Genomic DNA, 8,820 nt, shown 5'->3' with positions numbered 1-8,820 from the left:
ATCTGATGTTGAGGACAGCTGGCACACAATTGTTTGAATCGCTCCCAATACTCATACAAAGTCTCCCCAGGAAGTTGTCTAATCCCACAAATGTCTTTTCTGATGTTGGCAGCTCTTGAAGCAGGAAAGTACTTCTCAAGGAACTGCTTCTTTAAATCATTCCACGTTGTAATCGATCCAGGAGGCAAGTAATACAACCAGTCTTTAGCTAGCCCATCTACAGATAACGGAAAAGCACGCAACTTAATCTGCTCTTCAGTCACGCCTTGTGGTCTCATACTTGAACACACAACATGAAACTCCTTAAGATGTTTATGAGGATCTTCACCTGCAAAACCATGAAACTTGGGTAATAAATGAATAAGACCAGACTTTAATTCAAAATTTACCTCCAAGTCTACATATTGAATGCAGAGTGGTTGTTGATTCAAGTCTGGTTCAGCTAACTCTCTAAGAGTTCTTTCTACAGGTGCAGCTCTATCCATCACTTGTTCTTCTGAATCGCTAGATGATTCAACTAAATCAGGCACCGTATCTGTTTCAGAAAGCAAAGGCGACGAGGATCGTTGCTTAGCTCGCTTTGTCTGCTGTCTCAGCTGGCGAGCTGTCTTCTCAATTTCAGGATCAAACGAAAGTGTACCTGTACGAGAAGAACGAACCATACACCAAGTAAAACGTAAAAAGGATTAAATAAATGACACCAATCCCCGGCAACGGCGCCAAAATTTGATGGGTGTCGAAGCCAACAAAAATAAATTCCTACTCTAAATAAATCGTGTATAGTGATTGAGCAGGGTCGTGTCCACAGAGATTGGTAATTATTTAAATCCTTTTAAAACATAAAACATAAAATGGGGGTTTTGTTGACAATAATAAAAATCAAATTAAAATAACAAGAATGTAAATTAAAGTTGTGATTCAAATTGGAGAAAGCTCTGGTTGAAGGGATTAACTCAGCTTGATTCGACTACTGATCATTGATTCAAATATAGATTATTATTACTCATGAATAGACCAGTTATAGCTACTGAGACCCTCTAATAGCCAATCTCTCCTTATCTAGTCGATAACCAAGGTACGACCGTTGGTTATTTCCCTAATCAATAGACAACCCTAGATACGATCATAGGATTTAATCAATTGACAGCCTGAAAAACCAGAGAGACCCAAATCCTAATCAACACATATGATGATTCATTTAAATTAGATTGTTTATTCTCACAACACAACTCTCTGCTATGTTATTTGTCACAAACATTAAATTCTTCATACGATGAATCCTTTAATTGACAATAGATTAAGTTGATAATTAAATAGTGGCCAATTACCTAATTAACAAACATAATCATGAAAATAATTTAGAGAATAAACAAATACCCAAAAAGCAATAAAACAATTAAAGCACAAGAAAGATCTCACAGTAGTGATGAATCAAAGCTTCATTATCCTTCAACCAGAAAAATAGGTTTAGTTCTTCATAGAGAGAAGAGAAAAGTTTAGATCTAGGGTTTCTTTCTTTTCTCCCATCTTAAATCCCCATTTCTTTCACAATAGATTCCTCCTTAAATACTCTCTCTCTATTCTCTTTTAGAGTTCTATTTAAAATAAAATACTAATATCTTAAATATTAAATTCGTAATTACAAAAATAGCCAAAAATACAAAACACGTTAAACTAAAAACTGCAGGTCCGCAGTTGACAGCACGCGCCCACGCCTTATCAACAAAGTTCTTCTGCCGCTCATAATTTCTCCAAGGGAACAATAATCCTTAAACATCATCTTTTAGCTCAATTTTATCACCAATCAATAGAATTGCACCTACAAAAGTAAAACACAAGTAAAACATTATTATTAAGTGCAAAACATCGATATTAAGGGAAGTAAATAATGCAAAACTAGTGCATAAATTGCACTCTAACAGGAGAAAAGAGAAAAAGTCTCGCAGAAGGTAGCTCAAAAAACCGAGCTGGGGACTGGGTACTCAGGAAAATAAATCAGAGCATGCGAGATCTTAACCAAGGCGTTTTTGGCCCAAACTGGGAAGGCCCGTACAAGGTAATAAGATCAACTGGCCCGAGAGCTTATAAGCTGGCCTACCTAGATGGACGGAGAGTAATGAGATCGTGGAACGCAGAGCACTTGAAGAAATATTTCCAGTAAGCAAGCCACTTTGTTAAATTTTTCTGGTTTAGTTGTTCCTGCTAGATGTAGTAAGAAGTTGCTCCATGTTCATATGTTCTATTTTATGTAACCCTTCAAACATTCATTAGCTATGAATTCCATTCACAGACATCCTGCCAAAACGATTCTAAGGCAAAAGTTTGCTAAAAACTTGCTCTGTCCAATGAGGACGAGCAGGCAAAGTTCGCAAAAATCTTCCTATGGGAAAAGTTTGCCAAAACCTACTCTGTCGCATGAGGACAAGTAGGTAGAATTCGCATAAATTTCGCTAAGGCAAAGGTTTGCCAAAACCTATTCTATCGCATGAGGACGAGCAACCAGAGTTCGCATAAATTCCACTAAGGCAGATTGTTTGCCAAAGCCTACTCGGCCGCATAAGGACGAGCATGCAAAATTCGTATAAATTGTGGTGATACAATGGTTTGGCAAAATCCGCTTTGTCACGAAAAGATGATCAGAAAAACTTTCCAAAAATCTACACCATTGATAACGATGAGCAGACAAAGCCCACTAAATAAACACTAGAGCAAACAAAGATTTTAACGTTCGTGAGCAGATCAAACTAGTGAAATGTCTCGAAGACCAAGTAGCAAAATATTAAAATGAAAAGAAAAAGCCAATAGTTCATTAATAATTGAAAATATACAACCGAGTAAAAGTCAGCGACTGCAACATAGAACAAAATTCATGGGTCCTGAGAAGGAGGCTTGACAACTTCAGTAGGGGAAGAATCCATTGCTGTGGCCGAAGAGAGATCAGTGATCCTAGACGGAGCGGGGACCGCTCCACATTTGTGTTTGGTGCTTTATCACCCGCCTCCTTTTCCCGCTCTTCAATACTTGAATGAGCTCTTTCTTTGCCTTTGTCGCCCTAACTCTATACGGCCATGTATTTGTTCACTCTTGCCTCTAGCTTACACATATCCAGCTCCGGGTATTCCTTTTTAAAGACGACCATAATGTATTTGTAGCAAAAGGCGAGCCCAAAGTTGTACTCTGCGTCCATATGATCTTCCACATCGTTGTTCTTATCTTTCAACTTAGCTATAAGCAATTCCAAAGATTTGATTCGTTCTTCATACATTGTCTTTTGAGTGTCTCGGTCGGTCTAGGCAACTTCGAGATTGAATTTCAAGTCCACCAGCTCACTACCAAGATGAGCAGACTTGGATTTAACAAGAGCATTTTTTTTCTCAAAGTCCATGACCTGCTTGTGCAGCTCGAACATATTCTCCTTCGAGCGATTAGTAGACTCCATTTGCTGCTTATTCAGGTCATGAATCTCCATTTGCTACTTCTTCTCATGACGCGCAGCCTTAAGCTTATAACAATTGGCTGCTGTAGCAAGTTCAAAAGCGATCTTCTGGAGGGAGCCTCCCAACTCGGTAAGATTCATACATTCAAGCTTCTTAACCAACTTGGGCCCCACTACTTTGGAGTAGGGATCTTGGTCGAACCAACGTTATTTCTCTTCTGAGGGGTGGGGGCGTTGCTGGAGTCACCTATACCCTGAGCACGTTTCCTCGCCATGGCGCTTAGAATCTTGTTGTCCATTCCGGCAGCTATGTCAACTAGGCAGGACTCCACGAGACTTTTTGACAACAGAAGATCTTTGCACGAACAGGTGTTCACTAGAGCAATTTCGACCTTGAGTAGCCGTTCGTTCTTGATGTTATAAACCAAGCCCCAAGACTCTGAAAAGAACATATAAAAGTAAGAAGAAAAATGAATAACGGCCAAAGGCAGGAGGTGAGAAGAATAACAAACGACCTGGGGTGCAAAAACACGTGGGGACGTGAATACCACCACCCAATGACTGAGTCGCTGGAGCCCAGTTTCCCCCAGCAAAGAAGAATTTATTCTTCTCATTTTTGCATGATGAAGAAAAGCATGTGATGGACTTCCTCTTAGCAGAGCTCGACATGAGGTAGTACCACCTTGCATCTTTTGGGTTGTTCCTGAGCTGATATAAATTTTAACTTCCTCAGTGGTAGGCTCCTCGAGCTCACACCAAGCTTACAATACAAACAAACCCGAGAGTACCCTCCATTCGTTCAGGTGAAGCTGACCAAGGGCCAAATACAAGTCACTCAACACCTTAGGAAAGTAGGGTTGAGGGGTCATTCTAACTTCTAGATTGAAACATTCAAAATGCAAGGTCACGTAGCCTTTGGGGCCCAGCTAGGGACATTACTTTTCCCGGGGATGACGAGAGGGATGTCGTCAAGGTTATGATAAGGTTTTTAGTTTGAACAGATCATCCGATGTGGTGGTACACGTCAGGGAGTCAATAGGGTAGGAATCAACTTTTATCCTATGACCAAGGTTCTTTCTCTTAACTGGTTAGCTCGGTTTGGGGCTACTTTCCTCCTCGTCTCATTCTCCCTTAAGGCTCCCTGCTTCACCAAAGCCACGGCTTTCGCCAGAGCCCGATGCTCGCCCACCATTGTCCCCACTGTGTTTGTGGCCAGAAAGTGGTGGAGTGCCTACTAATGATGGGAATCTCAAAGTTTCCTTACTTTGAGAAGGGCCTACATCACTAGGGGAAATCTGGGGATTGAGGGAAGTTTCTCTTAATAAATGAGGGTAGGAATCTATTTCCTCGTTACTCTCTACCTCAATTATTTTTCCTCTTCGTTTCGACATGGTTGATTTATAAGAAAAAGCAACAAATCCAAGAACTCGAGTGCGAAAGAACAATATAAAACCAACGCAACAACAACAACTAGAGATGAGGTTAGAGGCGATACTTAGGATAACTTAGGGCTGGTAGTGTCACGGTGGCGGCGAAAATGGCAGAAGAAGGAAAATCTCCAATATAAGAAAGACGTCTGACGCCAGAATGAGAGTCGGTTCGCGGTAGGAAATAGAGGAGTAAGTTTAATAATAAAAACCCTTGATTTAGGGATTTTACGCAGGAGAAAGGAAAAAAGCATTTAAGTAAGGAGAGTGTTAGTTCAATCAACGCGTCTCGAAGGTATATAAACCGCCATTTTAAATTTCAAATACAGGGAGTAGAGACTGCCATGTCATCGACATTTAAAATGACGTGACAAGAAGTCAGATCGGCTGTATATGTGGCAACATTGGTATCTAGTGTATATGTGTACCCCGACTGAAAATTATCTAAGTGGGAAGCATCACTTCAACTCCATCGCGACAAAACCTTAGCTAGGTAGCTGAACCCAAGTACGGCCAGATTTGACTCCTAATTTCTAGTCTTGGCTCATTTCACTTGCAACACTAGAAACTGGGGGACTGGTGTTTGGGTGGTTAAAAGAGCACCAGCCATGTATGTCCTTGATTATCTAGCTGAAGAACGAGGAGGAGTGTCCTCGACTCAATCAGGCTATGAGCAGATGTCCTAGTACCAGCACTCCCTGGGGTACACCAGAGGTCCGACTAAAGACCTGTTGCTCAGAAAGTGGGCACAATCCCACGATCACGCAGCGGTTTCGCTACGCCCTAAACTATTTGCGGAAGCACGACAATTTTTGCGGCCCATGAGGACTCATGATCATCGGAGTATTGGGGACGTGGGAGAAGGTTCTAGAGACAATGGGCGGCTGCCTATAAAACCCGGATAAATATAGAAAAAAAAGGGGAGAGAACAAAGGAAATGGGGGAAACTCTGTCATTTTGATTTCAGAATTCATTTCCATAAAAACTCTCAAAAATAGTCTTTTTCCATTTAGCAATTATTATCTTGCACAATCTAAGATCCAACGTTTTTCTCGAAACCTCGCATACTGATTTAAGCATCGGAGGGTTTTCACCGGAAAAACCACTGACACCCCTGATTTGTTTCTGTGAGTGCAAGCAACGAAGGAGGGAGGAGGTAAATCCAAGTTGTTGGATTTGTTTAATCGGGGAAGTACTAGAACCGTCGTGTTCCAATCAGAGGTAGTGTGAGCGTTGACGAGACAACTTGGTCAACCTTATAGACGACTAGATTTCTACATCAACAATTATAATTAATTATTATTTTTTTTTAATTTTTAACATTGATATAATTGAAGAATATGCTATAAGTAAGAAATGAAAAAGCTAGCACTGATGGCTACAATTGAATTACTATTCGGCCTGTGTTTGTATTTTTTAAAGATTATGCAACTCTATGTAAGTTATTAATCATGATGGTTTACAAAATATATTTTATTTATTATTTTTATTTTTCTCATCCACTAATCAGTGGATTCTCAAAAGAAAAACTCAAATCGAGATGAATAAAAGACAAACCCAAGCCAAAAGGTAGCACTTGCTGGATGCAAACTTTTTTTTAAAAAAAAAAAAAAAAAGGATTTGGAGCTTACTGTGCAGGTGTGATTTACACGAGATGGTGCCTGCTGATGGTTAAGAAATCGTTGAGATGATTGTCGGTGATTTACTCATTGCTGAGTTGCTAAGAGATGGAAATGAAAGGAAAGAGATGGCAAAACGTAGCAGTGGCTGGTGATTTACTCGCCGTTGAGTTGCTAAGAGATGAGGGGAAAGAGAGTGTGAAGTGTAAAATTAGGGCTGGATGCCCTAATTGTTATTTGACTTTATGTGTTATGCTTAAAATTACAACATTAACTTTCAAATTTTAAAAAGTTTTCAAATAAATTTAAGGACAAAAAAGTAATTTAATTAAACGAATTGACTTGTATTCGATTTGTTTACGACCCATTTATTAAACGAATCCTAAACGAATAAACGAAACAAAATCTTAAATCCCGCATTCGATTCATTTAATTAGCGAATCAAATCAATTTCACCCATTTATTAAACGAATCAATTTTTTCATACCCAAACCCATTTAATTCATGTCGAATCAAATAGAATAAATGAATCATGACCCATATTGTCACCCCTAAATAATGGTGGGTTGGTGAAGACTCTTGAAGCATCCTTTGACAAACTTATGCTAGGAGGGTTGTTCCAATGTTTTCATTTGTATTTTTAGGATCTTGGGTTTCTATTAGCCTATTTAAACTTAACAACATTGCTATATAAGACAATTAGAGATGAATGTTATTTTGAATTTAAAAAATCAATCTTTCTTTGGTTCTTTTGAGAACTAGTAAACTTATAAAAAAATTTCATTCTTGTGGTGTTTCAAAATAGACTAATCACTCACCTTCTCATCTAAGTGTTGAGTGTGGCGTCAATATCATTCTCTATAAGTTTTCTTAAACATTGTGTTAAGGTTTTTGTTTCGCTTAAAATTGTTTAGAACATTAGTGGGAAGTTGAAAATTCAAATTAAGTGTGAGTTTCAAAGTTTCATTATGGGATTCGCATCATTTGGTATCAAAGCTAGTTTCTAATCAGGTTTGAATGTCTTATTTATTTTGATTATCAAATATATATATATAGCAAGAAAGAAAAAACCCAGATTGCAAAAGGAGTTAAGACTTTATTCTAGTAAATGGAAGACCAAACTTTTTTTGAAAAAAGCTCTTCACTCATAATTGAATTGTGAGTTGAATTTATAAAAATTAAACTAGATGAGAAATAAGACAATTCAGCAACGATTTTTATGGAAAGCCTACACTAAGGATGCATTTACTATTTTTTTATGATAAAATGATAAAAATTGACACATTAAGTGAGAAAAAATAATTAAAAATTTTTAATGATAAAATGATGTGTCAGAAAATATTAGATACTAAATTAATAATATTCCTTTTAAAATTATTGATCAACAGAAAATTTTTAGCGTGCCAAGTGGACTAGGCAGCTGCTGTGCACTCTTCTAAAACGAAGCCTCTGGCACAAGTCACAATTCGACCAAGTACATCTATGAGCTGTTCAATTTTCTAGATTTCGTTTGATTGAATTCGGTCCATTTGATACCATAATATAATAATTATCTATAATTACAAGAGATTTAAAGATATCTTTTTCAAAACCAAACTTGACAAGCTCCGCATTAATCTGTTAAGGAATTTATAATGCTTAATTGCTTTTAATTTAATTTCCAAAAAGCCGGATTTTTATTTGAGAACTTTCTGATCTTTAATCAGAATTAGCCTTTTTTAAAAAATTTTTTCAATCTCCCTGCAAAAGTTCTCTTTTGTAAAAGAAGAAATTAGTGGCCCTTTAATTAATTATGCGTGCTTTATGGGTTATAACATTTTTGTCAATTCTTAACCCGACTTAGACATCACAGTTGCAGAGTCAATGAAAGAGAAGACAATCAGACAGTCACCACCTGACAACGGGGTAGCACCAAACCAATTATTATGATTATTATCAATTTTAATGTAAAATAATTCTTAACGTGTCTAATGTATTGTACTTTCTTGGCATTCTTTCTTGAAGAAAGGAACGCCCTTTAATTAGCCCCATTCACAAGAAACAAGTCAATAAATGAAGAGACCCCGGGACGGAGTATGTTGTTTTTTTTTATAGTAATTAGACAAACAGCAGGTCTATGTTCGTAGAAATAGACAGTTAGTACTCTAGAAAATCAAGGATTGGTGGTGTTTGGGAGTCAAGAAAATGTAAGAAAAAGTGATGGAAAAAGAAAAGAGAAAAGAAAATCTTTGTGAAGAGAAATAGAAACGTAAAATACAAGTAACAAGTTCAAAGCTCAAATGAGTTATTTATAAAAGCAGTAATGATATGATTACTTAGTTTCGAACACAAAATTATA

The 8,820-nt window shown here is 37.6% G+C and overlaps 1 non-coding gene across 1 annotated transcript; it reads left to right on the top strand.

The window, feature by feature from the left end:
• LOC112098610 lies at positions 1-107 on the top strand. The gene has a single exon (XR_002905721.1). It is a non-coding gene; the product is annotated as a small nucleolar RNA R71 (small nucleolar RNA).
• Positions 108-8,820: the final 8,713 nt, after the last annotated feature.

Source organism: Citrus clementina, unplaced genomic scaffold, assembly GCF_000493195.1.
Source record: "Citrus clementina cultivar Clemenules unplaced genomic scaffold, Citrus_clementina_v1.0 scaffold_5, whole genome shotgun sequence".
Taxonomy (NCBI): domain Eukaryota; kingdom Viridiplantae; phylum Streptophyta; class Magnoliopsida; order Sapindales; family Rutaceae; genus Citrus; species Citrus x clementina.
This window is presented reverse-complemented; position numbering and strand designations above follow the sequence as displayed.